Genomic DNA, 15,952 nt, shown 5'->3' on the forward strand with positions numbered 1-15,952 from the left:
ATGCCCACCCAGCAGGGTCTCCCCGGCACTCGGTGCCTTTGCTCCTCTGGAGATAAAAAAGTAACTCCGAACGCCTGAAATGAATAGGGATGTATATAAAATAAATATGAGGGTCTCAGCGGGTGATTTGCGCTTCCTGCAGAGCTTTCCGCCCTTCCCGCTGGGAACGTGGCAGAGCTGGGGCGTCCCTCCGGCAGCGCCAGACCGCTCCGCCGGCGTGCCAGCCGGTGCCTCCCGGCACGGAGTGACCCCGGCCAAGGCTGGGGAAAGACGGTGTTAACATCCCACTCGGGGTCCTGGGATCTGTCACCAGTTCCCAGCTGGCATCAAAATCTGCTCGACAAAAGCTGGAGGGGTCAGGCCAAAGTCGTCGCTGCTGCTCATTGTATGTCCTTCCCCAGCCGCCACCGGGGCCCTGAGTTATAACCAGGTGCTGCTGGCACCCTCCCACTGCTCCGGCTGGCGCAGGGAGCAATATTCCCACTTGGAGAGGGCAGGGAGACGTGGGCAGGAGCAGAAGAAAAGCAGGCAGTGGTGCCCATCTGCTGGCGTCGCAGCTCCTGTGCTGTCATTCTCTGGCTGAAGGTTTGTGGATGGCTGGGGGTCACAACTGGACATCGTGGACAGGTGTCACCGCTGGGTGCATCACTCCCTCTTCTCCACTGTGGGGGAATCGTGCCCTCCTGCAGCCATCCGGGGTGTTTCCCGCATGTCCCAGTGCTGGCACCGGCGTGCAGGGGAGTGATTCGGTGGCCTCAGGCACGTGGTGGCCTCGGGCAAGCACTGGCAGAGCCCATGACCTCGAGCATCAGGAAACAAAGCATGGATGGATGCTCCCCGGGCACAGCTCGGGGCTCTCCAAGCTCTGCTGGTTTCAGTGCCACTCTTCAAAACACCTTCACAGCCACTGTGGGTGCAGACAACACTGCTCACTCCTGCTCTGTGACCTCCACCAGGTCCCAGGCTCTGGGATAATCCCTGAGATGGGACGCATGCAGGGTGTCCATGCCTTGACTGGGCTCATCAGGCCAGTCAAGGCCCCCCCAGCAAACCGGGGACAAGGAGAGACTCGTTGGCAAAAGGTGTGAGGAGGAGGAGGAGGAAGAGGAGGAGGAGGGGAGGAAGTCATCTAATACCGAGCAGGTGTCTGGAGAACCCAAATTGTGCTGTTTTCTCCTAATAATGAAGTATTCATGAGTAAAAGCCTTTTTCACTACTTTCTTAAGATACTAATTTCACAACAAGCGCCTTGTTACCATGCAATTATTCCAATCGTGCATTTCTCCCAGATTCCATCTGTCCTCGCGCTCTCTAAATGAAAGACAATCATGTAACCACCTTTCATTATTCACTATTTTACTTTCAGCAAAGGTACCCTGAAAGAAATGATTTCCTCTGAAAGGGACTTTTATTCAGTTTCAAAACCAATTTTCTCCTATTACTGTCTTAAAAAAAAAAAAGGAGGGGGGCAGGGAGGTGTTTTTATTTCATGCATTACATATCCTTTGTTAACGCAGCTCGCAGTAAAAGCAGCCGTATCCATTTTCTGGCTTCGATTTCTGGTAATTTTAAAATATGCCATTACAATCAGGCAGAAATTATACAGTTTGAAAAGAGAATGAAGTGCTTCTTATTCAGAGCCTGAGCGCACTTGACTGCCAGGAGTTCTCCTCTCCCCGCCGGGACTCGGGGTTCATTACGCAGCCCCGCTCCCGGCGCCTCGGCTCCCCCAGCACCAGCCCAGCGCCCGGATTTTCCATGACGGGAGCTGCCACCTCCATCCCTCATCCCCATCCCCATCCCTGTCCCTGTGGGGTGGCCCCGGGTCAAAGCACCCACACCCATCCGTGCAGGGGATGGATGACAGCACCGGCCCCTGCTGTACCTGAGCCTGAGCTCTCCACGGTGACCTCAGCGCTGGCGTCCCACCGGGTGTCACCATCTGGCCGATTAGCGGTGGACGTCACCCACTCCCCGTGCCCAGGCAGCTCCTCATGGGGACACTGACCCGTGTCCCCGGCAGACAGGGGTGGCGTGGGCGGCTCGTGCCACTGCCGGATGCAGATCGGGTCCCTGGTGGTGTCTGGGGCATGTGGGGCCGAGAGCGAGGAGGAAGCACCCAGGGGGTCACCGAATCCATGTGCTGGCACAGGGAGGGTGTGGATGCAGCCTGTCCCAGGAGCTGAGAGCACCCTGAGGGCCCAGCAGGTCCCTGGGGACACCCCAGTGCTGGTATGGGTTGTCCCCTGCACTGCTCTCTGCGCCCTGCCACGCACAGCACAGCTCCCTCCTGGAGCCATCCCGACCCTGACCACAGATCATCACCGGCAGCAGGCGGGAGAGGCGCGGGAGCCACGTGCCAAACTGAATAAAGCCACCTATTAATTCAGACCCTGCTGCTGCCCCCGTCTCCCGGCGTCTCGCTGCCGAGATGATTTTTCCGACAGCTACGCTGCGCCTCACCCCACCTTCACAGGCACGCTCGGAATCAGGAAAGCTCCGGTTCCACAACCCCAGAACAGCATCCATCTGTCCACCCCGTCACCCTGCTGGGAGCCCCAAGCCCCAGAAGGCCCGTGGGCGAGCGGGTGGGCGCCTGGCACAATGGGCATCTGTGCCACGGTGGCATTTCGCTAATGCCGCTCTGAAAAGCCCCTGAATCAGCTGATGGGAATTGGGCGCTGGGCTGTCCAACGCTTAGCGCCGGCTTAGTTAGCTCCATCTGCATCTGAACTAATTCCAATCAGCAGGATCCGATTTAGTTCAAGCTGCTCTGGCTCTTTCGTGGTAGGAAAGGCAACACTCAGCAGTTTTGCTGGAACGCCCTGAGTCCGCATGGCCTCTGCCCGGGCTGTGCCCATGGACCCACCATCATCCAGCACTGGGGCACAGGGTGAGTCCCACCAAGAGTGGGGTCCCTTGGGGACATCTGGAGCAAGATCCCCCAGGAGCCCCAAGCCCACATCCCACAGCCCTGGCATCACAGAATCCCAGAATGGTTTGGGTTGGAAGAAACCTTAAAGCTCATCCAGTTCCACCCTCTGACATAGGCAGGAGCAGCTTGCACTAGACCAGGTTGCTCCAAGCCCTGTCCAACCTGGCCTTGATCACTTCCAGGGATGGGGGAGCCACAGCTCCATCCTTCCCCTCTCCCACCACTCCTTCCTGCCCCACACCCAGCTAATCCATCTCAACATCGCACTATTTATAAGCCCAAGGTCTTTGTGACTTTAATAAAAAACACCACCCTCTATGTCTAAAGCCCCAGTGATGGGAGGGTTTGGCACCTCCTCTGACATCAGCAGCTGATAAGTCGGGCTTATCTCCTCCGAGAGCCCTGCGAAGGTCCCTCCGGCGAGATAAGGCCAGCGCAGCTGTCGATAGAGGCTTTTGCAGGCGAGGATTTAGATAAAAGAAAATGTGACGGGAGGGGGGAGAAAAGAAAAAAGGAACTTTTAAAGTATCAGCCTGAAGTGGGTCTGTGCAGCTGCTGAGCTGTGGCAGGGCAGGGACGGTGAGGGACAAGGTCTTGGTCACCATCCAGGCTCTGGTGGAACATGTCCAGATCCTTCTCCGGGTGTTATCAGGGTGCAATCCCATAAAAAGGGAGCTTCTGGGGTTAGGAGAGGAAGGGGGGGGCAGGACCAGGGATGCTGCAAAGCTGTTTGAGTCACACCATGGCCACGTCCCCCCTGGCTATTAAAAGCCAGCACGGGTTCGGCACAAGGACAGGTGAGGGGTCACCCTGGCCAGGAGAGGCACAGGAGGCTCCTGACAGTGCCAGACAGACACACAGACAGCGCAGGGTGAGGCCAAGGCTTGCAGCAACCAGAGAAACAAAACAGAAGCCCTCACTGGCCCCTGGTGTGCAACAAACCCAAAGTACAACTGGGAACACCCCTGTCCCTCGTTCCTCCATGCTGGGATGGAGGAGAATCCAACCACCCTGGCAGGGAGCTCCCCTTCCCCACAAGCCTGGGGACATCAGAGCTCCCTCTTGCCACCCCCCGTCACTGCCACCACCACTGGTCCCACAGACACTGATTTTCCACCCGATGGCACCCTGAGAGGGTGAGGAGGTGCCAGAGGAGGAAGGCTTCCCCCCTGCACACAGTGGATGCCCATCCCATTGCAGGGCGAGCAGGATTTTGGCTGATGCTGCTGTGCCAGCTCGTGCCCATCTCCCATCCAGATTTAGGGTGGAGGGGACGCAGCAATGCCACAGCTCTGCCCTAAAAGGGGTGAGCACAGAAAGGGCACCCCACTGTGAATCATGGGGGAGCACCAGGTAAAATAAAACCCAAAGTTTGTCACTGAAGGTGCCAGCGGTCACCCCATGACCTTCCCTCGCCCGACCTTCCCTCATCCCGCCCGGCTAATCCGCTCCCCTCCGCGTGCTCCAGCCCCGGGCCTTTCAGGGGGCCCTGTTAATAATTAAATGTTAATCTAAAAAGCAATTTTAGCTGCAGTGCTGCAGATCTGGTTAGAGATTACATTAGCATGTAAGAGTCAAGGGTAATTTTCTCTAACCCCTCTTGTGATCTTTAAAACCCGCAGATCTTAAAGCAACACCAGCTCCTCTGATTAAAATTGGAAGCTGGGGTTTGCGACGGATAATGATGCTGGAAGTGATTATTTTGCTGCTCAGGGTCTCGCTGGGATGTGGGGACTGTGGGGGCCTGGGGGAGTGACCCAGACCAGCCAAGTGGCCTCTCCCAGCCCCTGCCCTGTGGAGATACTGGGAAGGTGCTGAGGTGAGCCCAGGACCCGGTGCTGAGCAGAGCTGTGACACCTTGAGCATCCGCATTTCCCACTTCCCCAGAGCCCACTTTTACTCACAGACGAAACATTTTGCTGCCAGTAGGATGGTGCCTTTTTTGGGCTGCTGTGACACCAGGATGGCACAGAGCCCACCAGCCGTGGCACATTGCCAGGCACAGAGTGGCACTGGACCAGGACCCTCACTGCTGGCATCTTACAGCAGCATCTCATGTCTCTCCCACTGGAGATGAGGTTTCTGCTCTCATGGCAGCCCCAAGGAGAAACCCTTTGGACTGTTCAAGAAAGTCAACATCAAAAAATACCCCAAAATAACCTTTTGTTCACAAGCAGGGCCAAAGGAACTGGGACAGGGCACAGCAAATCACCTCCTGAGCAGTTCCAAAGACCCTATGGAAGAAATACGGTATCAGATGTGTCCGTAACGATGGAATTTAAAAAAACCCCAACAATTTGAGTGCTGTTGAGCATTTGCAGACGTCCCCGCGCAGGGCTCAGGCGGCCTGGTTAAATTTATGTGTCAGCTTTAAGGAGGCCTCTCATCAAATGAGCTATTTTGGGCAGAGATTAAAGATCTATTTTCGCTGCGAGCGGGAACAGCTCTCGAACAGGTTAATAATGATTCTGGAAAGCCAAGCGCGCCTCCAGCACCCCAGGGCAGGGACTCAGAGCCCTGGCTGGTGTTGGGGGGTTCCTGAGGCTCGCTGAGCCAGGAGGGTGGGAGATCACAGTGCAATATTGCCCCGGCCCGCTGCCATCCTGCTGGGGAGGAAGGAACCCCGCGTGCTGCGGCGGGAGTCGAGCAGCCGTGGGTAATTGGAAGTGGCAGACACTGGCACGGTGCTGCCGAGAAGGTCATTACGTAGGACTGGGAACGAAATGCCAGGAGCGAGGGGGGAGCGGCCCCGTTAGCAAAGGTCAGGGCCACGCTCGGGTGCCGTCGGTGTTTTTGGCAGGGCTCAGTCCTGGCTGCGTGCACCGAGGTCCCGGAAGGGCCAGCGCGCAGCGGGTGGGCAGGATCCGCCAGGTCCTGCCAGACATGTACAGACATGTCTCCTTGGATGTGGCACCAGCTCCTCAAAGCAAATCCTCCCTGATCCGACACAGTCATGCCATGCCTTCCTCCCTGCACACGGATCGGGAAGAGGGGGTGGGGGGAGCCGTCCGTCATGGATGCTCGGGATGCTCAAGGGCTTTCGGTCCCAGCCGCAGCACAGACATGGGATCAACCAACAGAAAAGCCAAGTGGCTCCATGGAGCAGCAATTAAAAGCACTCTAGACCCCAACAGGCCAGGAGTCAACCCCAGCATGGGCAACTCGCAGCATCCATGTCTCCAGCTGAGACCCAACCAGCTCAGCAGAGACCGAAGCTCCCCATCACAGCTCCTGCCCCATCCTGGCTCACTCCTGCCCCATCCCAGGGGTTTGATTGTCCCCTGCAGTGACAGTCCCTGTGCTCCCACGGTCATGGTGCCCCATCCAGCTGCCCCACACTCGGCAGCCGGACTCGCTCCACTCCATAATTACAGCCCCAAGTGCCGGAGCTGTGAAAGAATCTGACGAGGAATCCAGGGTAGATCGCGCTGCTGAAATTACTATAATCAAAGGCTTTCACAAAGGCTTCAAATGCAACCAATTACCCTGAAAGGCGAGGCAAGAAAGAAAACAAATTAACATGTTTGCACAGAGCCTCGACGCGGCGCACACATCGCCCCGCGCCGCCCTCGACCCGGCCGGCCGCTGCTCTCCACCCTCGGTCCCGCTCCCCATCCCTGGCTGCCCTCTCCTCATCCCTGGATAGCAGCTCCCCATCCCCACGGCTGGTCCCTATCCCACATCCTGCTCCGCTCGCAGCTGCACACAAAGGGGCTCTGTGCCCGTCCCTCGCCCCGCGGCCGCCCACTGCCCCGCCGGCACACAAAAGCCCTGCCTGTGCCACGGCCGGCTCCGGCGCAGGCTCGGGGGCTTGCCAGGGTGGCCTGGGGAAACCTCCCTCGCTCGCTCCCTCCCTCCTCCCCCAGGGCTGGAGGGGTCCCCAGGCCAAGGGAGGGGAGGGGGCTCCTCAAAGGAACCCATTGAGCGACAGCTGGGGAAGCCTCTCACGGCGGGGACCCCCCACCCTCCTCTCCTTACATTGCACTTCGTCTGCGCTGCAGGTCTGGGGGAAAAAAAAGGGGGGGGGGGAAAATCAACTTCTTCCTTTTAATATTTAACGTGAGTCCATCACCCTCAGTCTATTTGGTAACACAAAGCTCTGGAGATTTAAACCCTTCTCACCCGGAGAGATGGAAATGAATGGTGCTCTTTAATGAGCTGGTTCAGCAGAAAAGATAGATTTCCAAGATTACTGTAGGAATTCTTATAATTGATGTGTACTTTTGTAACAAGGATTATACCACCATCCGGTCAAGTAATTCCAGCTCTTCCCCCCCTTCTCCCAAGCTCACCCTGCTTTTGGAGTTCCCTGGGGAGAAGGACCAGGCTGTGTCCCCGTGGGAAGAAAGCAACCCGGGAGGGGGAGGAAGAAAAAGACAAAGAGAAATTAAACAGGTTTTTCTTATTTACCCATAGACAACCTAACGCAGCCACCGAATGGGAAAATAAGGCATCTCTCCAGATTTCTCTATTTGTTTTACAAATCCCTACTTTCCCCACCGATCCGAGGCCGGATGAGCCGCTGAATGCCGAGTAATTAAAAGGAACAGAGAACAATACTCAGCGCTGCCGAAGAACACGGAGTTTCCCTCAGATGTTTATAGCAATTGTATGAAAATGTACCAGGCGGGATGGGGAGAGCTGACAGCCGGGATTGGGAGCAGCCGGGATCGGAGCTGGCTGCCTCCCCCGCCTGATTGGCATTAATTGTGCGCGTTTGCAAAGCAGAACGGAAAGTCTGACACGAGCTGCGAGCCAACATTTCTTTCTAATAGTCTTAATGATTACGACGAGAGCTGATGATCATCGCGGGGTGTTAATAGCCCGGAGAGCGGCTCTACGGCTGCTCCCGCTAGGGACAAGCGGGGATGTCCCAGCCCAGCTCCCCAGGGTGGGCTGGGGTGTCATGGGATGAGCTCAAGCGGTCCCATGCAGCCACGCCACTGCCTGTCAGGCTGTTAAACCCTGACAAGGGGACAGGAAGGACAGGGAGGGGACAAGAAGGACACGGAGGGAACAAGAAGGACACGGAGGGGACAGCAGCCTCCTGCCCCATCCCCAGGCTCTGTCCCATTGGAGGGGTGGCTGCAGGGGCGGGGAGAACGTGCCCCACAGTGAGCCCCCTTTGCAGCAGGAGTGTCTCCATGCTGGGGGCAGCACTGGGCCACCCTGCTCCCAACAGGTGCCCCAAACCAGCTGCCACAGCCCCGTCCCCAGCAGGTACCACAGGAGGGGCTGGGGGTGCTGCCCTGGGGAACGAGGAGAGCGACTGCAAAGAACCCACCGAACAGCAGAGCCCGTCATTAGCAGCTGATTAATGAAACCCGAGCTTTCTCTTTACAAGGCTGTTTCTCCGGATGTCCTTGAGTTTCACTGCTGCAGAGGCGAGCGGGAGGTGGGTGGGTCGGCTCGGGAACCAGCACGGGCTGCTCCGAGCACGGCACAGACGGAGCCAGACGCTCACGAAAACCCTGCACAGCCCCGGCCCGGCCAGGTTTACACGGGAGGAAAAATCAATGGCCATCGATCCGCAATACAAAGGCACCGCGGCGCTGGCAGACGGCAGGCGGCTGCCATCTGACCGGGGCTGTGCAGGGGACACTGCGGGGGTCACCTCGCTGGGGACCGCGCTGACAGGGGACACGGCTCGGGGTCACATTGCTGGGGACCAGAGTGCCCGAGGAGGGGACACAGCTCGGGGTCACCTCACCGGGAACTGCGGTGCTCACTGGGGGACACGGCTCGGGGTCACATTGCTGGGGACCAGCTGCCCACCGTGGGACACAGCCGGAGCACAGCCAGCAGCACCGATGGTCATCCCACCCGCAGCAGGTCTCTGCGGGCAGCGAGCAGCACGGCCACAAACCCTCGCAGCAGCAGCAGCAGCAGCGGGGGCACATCCACGGTGTGTGGGTGGCCCTTGGCTGTGTCCTTGCCGGGACACGGCTGTCACCCGCTCAGCCTCCCCCAGCTGGATGGAGAGACGGCCTCAGCCCGGCTCTGAGCTGTTTGATTTGTTTTATCATCCGCACTGGCCAACAGATCACTCAGCTCTGGGCTTTCTGAGCTCACTAATAATTGTTCCCTGATGAAAAGAAATCGAGACTCGGTCCCTTTCTTCTTTCCCCCCCGCTCTTTCCAAAAAAAAAATGTCCGTAAAGAAGAGCTATAAAAATGGCTTGTTATCTCACCTAGCGAGGCTCGGGCTGTATGTTATTGCTAATTGGGTATAACATCCTTGTCTTGTTCTGCTCTCTGAAGCTAAATCAAGAAAGCACCACTGCTGCGAACTAATTATATCTCTGGACTGCAGACTCCAGCTTGTCTTCCCCTTTATTGAGTTAAAAAATGGTCACTAACCTTAATCTCTCATATTCCCAAGAATTAGGGCTGCTGGAAACCCACCACTTCCACCTGCCTCCTGGTCTGTGCTGGGAAAGATGGGGCACGTGGCCTGATGAAGAGTTTGTGCTGCTCTGGGATGCAGCCCTGAGCCAGAGCCTGGAGCTGCCCAGTCCTGTGGCATCCTGTGGCACCGGAGCACTGTGACCACCACGAACACTGCTCAGGTCCATGTGCCACTGAGTCTTTCTCACATCCAGCTCAGAGACTCCCTGTGCTGCACACACTCCCAAGACTGGCCATCTCTCCTCCTTACAGGAGACTCTAAGCTTCTTTCATTGGGACGTTTTAAAAATCTGCCCCCCCAGCACTCCCAGGCTTGGCAGCTGTGGGCAGATGTGAGCACAGGGGTCATGTGCGCAGAAACCGAGGGGAGCGGATCCTGCTCCAGTTCATCCATGTCGGCTCCCAGTCCCAGCCCAGGATGGACCCCCATGAGCCTGTTAAAGCTGCTGCTCACCCCCGGGTCCTCGATGGGAGCAGGGACCCTGTGGCCACCCAGCTGTGCCACTACAGGTGGCTGTGGACAAATCTCTCTGGTTACTGGCATGGCTGCACCCTCTCGCACTCCAGCCACAGCACAGACCCCAGGGGACAGGACAACCAGTGCCCCAAAGGTCACTGAGATGAGCAGGACAGCTTGGGCCACACAGGACAGCCCTGTTCCTTCCTGTCCCAGCAACTCCCTTAGCACCAGCAACCTGGGATCAGAAATACCAGCAGCAATGTGAGGCTGTGGGACAGGAACCGGAGCAGTGGCACTGAGCTCAGCATCCTGCCCAGCTCCATCCCCCTGCCCATGGGCACAGATGGTGTTACTTTCCAAAGGCAAAGTCAAACTCCAGTTCTCCCTGAGAGCCAAGAGCATCCCTTAAAAAAAATTGATACTTCCCTGACTATTAATTAACCTGAACCACTTAAAACTGCCTTCAATTTGTCAGGTTTAACTGCCAGCTCTTCTCGGTAAATCAAGCGTCGCGTGCAGATGGAGGCTGAGCGTGCGAGGCGGCGGCGAAGGAGCAGGCGGGGAGAGGGGCACCCTGTGCCATGCTCTCCATCCTGCCCCCTGAGAGCCCCGGGGATGATATTCACACCCCACAATTAGCCAGGACACGGTATTAAACACACCAGGCAGGCAGGAGCAGGCAGGGCAGCCAGCAGGGCTCGGAGCACCCCACACCGCAGCCTTCCTGTCTCCCCCCACGGCGCCCTTGTCGTGCAGCCAAGGCTGAATTGGAAAGCAATATGAATATTTATCTCTGACAGCGAAATCTCCCCGCTGCAGGGTATTAAGGCTTTATTAGTGTGTGGTTACCAGCCACGCTAAGCCAGCCCCTGCTCTTGCCGGGAGCGCAGAGGGATGACCTACAAGAGGCAGATGGCAAAGCCTTGGAGAGCCCCCAATGCTGGGACGTGCCTCCTGAGAAGGGGGCTGTGCCCCCCCAGTCCCATGCAGAGAGACAGAGTCAAGGTCCCCCTACCAAAGCCTCCTCCTCACCCAGCACCAGCCCCTCCGAAACGCCTCCCCAGGCTGGGGCCTTCCCCCCGCCCCTGCAGCTCTCGCCGTTTTGGGTTAAAACGCTGATGTATTCTCTCTTTAGCAAAAGGAGTCCCAGGGGCTATAAAAACTCCCAGCAGGCTCCTGTCAGTCTCAGGTCATTAACTTTCTTTCATTGGGAGTTTGTTTACAGCCAGCCATAAATAGCGGCGCCCGCGCTGCTCACTCACCAGCAGGACAGGATGGGATGGGATGGGATGGGATGGGATGGGATGGGACTGCCCATGCAGGGGGGCCCAGCACCCCAGGCTCCAAGGTGTGGGGGCCAGCACTCGCTCTCCTCTATCAATTTTTCTCATGCCCCGCGTTTCCCTGCACCTCATCCTGCTCGGCACAGCGCTGCCCACGGCACCATGTGCCACGGAGCCACCTCAGCCCTGCAAATTGATGGGGTCACCTTGTGCGCGGCCTGAGGGAGCCAGAACGTGCCTGCGGCTCAGTCCTGGCCTTTCCTGGAGGAGGAGGAAGGAGGCAGCTGGCTGGAGCTGTCCCCGTGGGTAACCTGCCCCGAGTCCTGCCCCACACCCTCACCCAGCCCAGCCCCTGTGCCTGTCACAAGCACCAATCTCATGTCAGGAGCTCTGCGTGTTTGGGGTGACCCAGTCCCAGTGCACAGAGCTCTGGGGGGACCCCAAGACCCCTCATCTCACCACGGCCTGCACCTCAGAGCTCTGCTTTGCCAATAGCACAGACAGAAAGAGGAAATCGAGCGTGCCACTGGCACGGCTGGCACAGCACTCCTGCCAGGATGCTTCCCACACGTGGCTCCTCTGCACCCAGGCACACACGGGACAATCTCAGAGCACCCACATCCTGCTGCCTGCCCAGGATGGGCACCCATGGCCCTGCCAATGCCTCCAGCACCAGCAGCTCACCCTGAACCCTGCTGATGCCTCGGCAGCTCCAGTGTGCCACCCGGCTGGGATCCTGCTGGATGCAGGTGCCCAGGGCTGGCACAGGTGCTCGGGAGCTTTATTTGCCGTGGCTAATCAATCATCAGCTGGGGCTTCCACGGTTCCACAGGTACTCCCAGCAAAGCCCCAGCACTCCCTGCATGGGGGGGGGCTGAGTGGGAGCCTCAGCCTGTCCCCTCGCTGGCACAGCCAGCTCCCCGTGCCACCCCCAAGAGCCCCACGCCGGCACAGATGGCTGGAATGGGGACTTGGTGGCACAGCCCCCCCCCCATGCCTCATCCCAGGCTGCAGAGGGGGGTCCTGGGGGTCCACAGCTGCAGCCAGCCGGGTCTGGCAGCAGCCTGGAGCCCACCTCGTGTTGTATTTCACGGGTTGGCTGCAGGACCAGCCCACGGACCAGCACCAAGCCAGTCTGTGCACTGGGCTGAGGGATTAAACCCCAAACTCACACACGGCGACTCGTGCTCTTCCACCCACCCCTAGCTGAGCAGGGACTTGCCAAAAATCCCAGCCTCATCCCCGCCGGTGTCCCGCATCTATGGAAATATCTCTATTTTAACCCATATACTCGCCCAACCTGTAATCAGAGCAACACAAATAGCCCCTGCTTCCCATGTAAATTAAAAACACCCATTAGGCAGATTTCAAAAGATGTCAGTAGGCTTATAATTATACACGACATCCTTCCGAGATAAAAGCGATTACCAGGGATGCAAATCACTTAGCAACCAATCAGTGCCCCCAGAGTGCGGAGCACTGACCAGCCATCCATTTTCGCCTCGTCCTTTTATTCCCTGCATCGAGCAAATACAAACACAGATAAAGAGAGGCACAATAGCTCTTGACACGCAAATAGGTTAACATAATAAAGCCAGCTTTAGCCGGCTCACTCGAGGGAGAAAAGCAATTCTCAGGCAAGCAGGAGGTAATAAAACAGGGCTTTTGTGTTCCTGGCTCCCATTCTCACCCCTGCGCCAGCTTTGCTGCATTAGCTGATAGGCATCGTGGTTTGATTGAATTACCTTTCATGAATATTAGCTTTTTGAGGAATGCGCAGGCAGAAGAGAAAGAAGAAATGTCTTATTTTTGCATGCATGCGCCTGCTGCAGACGGACATGCGGCGGCAGATGCCAGCGGGGGCCGGGAGAGGGGTCCCGGCAGGTGCAGCCCCCGGCCCACCCCGCCAGCTGCAGCATCCCCAGCTTTGGGGGGGTCACACACACACACTCCCTCCATCCCAGGGTGAGACACCACCAGCAAAGGATCTTACCCAGGGATACATACCCTGCTGTCCCCACAAGGAGCCGTGGGACAAGGAGGCTTCTGCCATCACCCCCCACACTCAGGACCCCGCATCCCTGCCCGTCGTAGCCCGACAGCCGGAGGGGGCTGGGGTGGGCCGGCTCCCACCACACATTCCCGAGCCCACCGCTCCCTGTGCCGCAGGATCACGCCGGAAAGGGAGCGGGGCTGCCCGGCTTCACCGCAGATTTTCCCACACAAGTTGAGGCCATGCAGGAAACCCGCTCCAGGCAAAAATTAACTCCGCCGCCTGGCAGGGAGGCAAACGCCCGGCACTAATGCCGCACGCACGGCGGGGAGCGCGGGGGCAGCGCGGGGACGGCGGCGGGCAACGGGGCACCCGGCTCGGGGCGACCACCCCGCGGGGTCGTGGGACCGGAAGACCCTCGGTACCGGAGCCAGAGCCCTTCTCCGGGCAGGGCAGCAGCCTGCAATTAAAAACCAGCCCCGGGAGGGAAGGGGCTCCTCCGCAGCCTGCTCAGGGATGGATGAATTTCAGGCTCAGACAACCAGAGGGGCTAAAAAACTGAGGTGACGTGGCCTCAGCAGCCTGGCAGCAGCCACTCATGTCCTCCTTCCATGGGCTTCCCTGCTCCAGCCTGAGGGTAAATATTCACACCGAGATATTCCAATTTTTAACGACACGCTTGGCTGAAACGGGGCCCAGCTCGCAGCCGGTGCTGCCCCGGCATCAAGAACGTGCCCTACTGGTACCGCCTCTCAAACCAGCAGGAAAGCTGTTCCCGAAGCTGGGAAAACAAGCCACGTTCCCACAGCCAGGGAATGGTCTTCCCTTCCCCTGCTCTACACACAAGGTCAGCAGAAGGCACCGCGGCAAGAGCTTCCCTCTCCTTCTGCCACGGCTTCAAGGCGGCCTGACCCGACCGCACCCGGCTCCCCGGCACCGCCAATCCACTCCTCAAAGTTTTACGGATCCTTCATAAGAAAAATCCCTCGCAGGATGCCGGGTGCGCTCTGCCAGTGACATTTCCCACCTCACCCCCCAGCACCACAGCCTGGGTGTGAGCGCTTTGCCAGCCGGGGTCCCACCAGAGCGGTGTCCACGTGTGTGGCCACTGACCAGCGACATGTGGCCGGCACACTGGGCAGTCAAACCCCACCACGGGGGCATGAGAAGGTGTAAAACCGCTAAATCCCACTACATTATCCCGAGAACGACGCTGGACGCTCCTCATGGAGAGAGGGGCCACGCGGCTCTGTCCCCACGCCTGCAGAGCCCCAGGGCCACTCTGCCCTCCATAAAAGGTCATCGCCCACTGGGGCAAGCTGCCTACAGCCTCTGGACAGGAGCATTCCGAGCAGGAGGATGCACATCTAAATACATACATATAAAATTATACCTATATATACACGCACAAGTAAACACGAATCGAAAACCTCCCTACGGAGATCCCGACAACCAGAGCCGGGCAAACCACAACTGCCCGACGCCAATGAATTCATCCCTTGGCAAACACCAAGCACGGCTGGAAAACTTTGCCACTGCCTCTCCTCGGAAATACCCCGCAGGGCCGGAGCCGAGCCCCAGTTGCAGCCGGGCTCTGCGGCGAGCTGTGCCGTGCCGCCGCCGGCTCGCTGCGTCCAGGCCCTGCCTCTCCAGCCATTAAATCTCCACGATGTGACGGCTCTCCCCGGAGCTGGATTGGGATGCTGGGGCTGAGCTGCTGGCACCGGCAACACCTCGTTTCTGTCGGGGACCGAGCCGGAGAGGCGGCACAGCCCGCTCGTCCCCGGCTGGAGCCTGAGGCCGCCCCGGTGGACGCCCAGCCGTGCTGCCCAGGAGCTCTCGGGGACCACGATGCCTCGTCCCCGGTGAATCGTATTCCCAGCGCCGATGGTCCAGAAGATGCCACAGGGATGCTCCCTCCGCAGCGGAGCTTTTTCCAGAGGGGATTTTCCCCGGCAGAGCCTCCTGACCCGGCGGAGGCAGCCAGGGAGACCGGTGTTAAATAAACCATCGCTGGGTGGGTCCTTCTTCCCTCTCCTTTGTGACCGGCGGGATCCACACCAGCGCGGGGTCCATGGCGGGGTCCTGCTCTGCCACCACCCGCTCCGGTGTCGCTGTGGGCTCGGGCGCTTTCCTGCCCGGGAAGGAGGAGAAAAACCCTTTTTTTTTTTTTTTTTTTTCCAGGCGAAAAGGGGCAGAAAAGGGTCGCAGCAAAGGCGGCAGCTCCCGGTCGGCTCCCCCTGGAAGTGTCTCAGCTTTCCTCCTGGAGGCACCCGTGGATATTTTATTTCCACTTATGAGTCAGGCGACCCAAAAAGCCATACAAAAAAACCAAAAATCGGATGAAAAAAAACCCCAAAAAAACCAAAAGTTGTTCCCGTTCCTATCCGGCAGCGACGGGAGAGCCGGGCCCCGGCGGCGGCGGCTCCGCGGGCACCACCGGGCACCGCGCTGCGGCGGCACCGCCTCCGCTGCGCTCCGGGAGCCGCCGGAGTCCCCCGGTCCCCGCGCCCCCGCCCGGTAACCCCCCCCGACCTCCCCGGTGCCCGGACCCCCGTTACCGTCAGAGCTGGATCCGGGCCGGCTGCGGGCGCTGCGGTGCGGGGCGCGCCGGGCCGCCCCCCCCGGGCCGCGCAGCAGCAGCGGCGGCGCCCGCCCGGCCCCGCGCCCCGCCGGCGGCCCGCCCCGCCCCGTGCGCGGCCAGCGTGCGGGTCCCGGCGCTCGGCCCCGGGGGGACGGCGGGGGGCGACGCCGGGAAGGGGGGTGGGTGGGCGGCGGGGGGGGGGGGGGGGTGGTGGAGAAGAGCAAAAATATCCGGTGAGGAATAAAAAAAAAAAAAAAAAAAAAAAAAAAATTAACCCCAAATCCACCCG

At 58.9% G+C, this 15,952-nt stretch overlaps 1 protein-coding gene across 3 annotated transcripts in view; it reads right to left on the minus strand.

Annotated features, from left to right (window-relative positions):
* FAM222A (family with sequence similarity 222 member A) overlaps positions 1-15,725 on the minus strand; it is a 29,163-nt gene extending 13,438 nt beyond the window's left edge. Inside the window, exon 1 of one of the 3 annotated variants that reach the window (XM_032127978.1) lies at positions 15,641-15,725. The gene's annotated coding sequence lies outside the window, so the exon portion shown is untranslated. Of the gene's footprint in view, positions 1-8; positions 15,549-15,640 lie in introns of those variants that run through there. The other 2 variants (XM_032127979.1, XM_032127977.1) reach the window with 2 other exon arrangements.
* Between the last annotated feature and the right edge of the window lie 227 nt (positions 15,726-15,952).

The sequence above is a fragment of the Corvus moneduloides genome, chromosome 18, assembly GCF_009650955.1.
Source record: "Corvus moneduloides isolate bCorMon1 chromosome 18, bCorMon1.pri, whole genome shotgun sequence".
NCBI classification, from domain to species: Eukaryota; Metazoa; Chordata; class Aves; order Passeriformes; family Corvidae; genus Corvus; species Corvus moneduloides.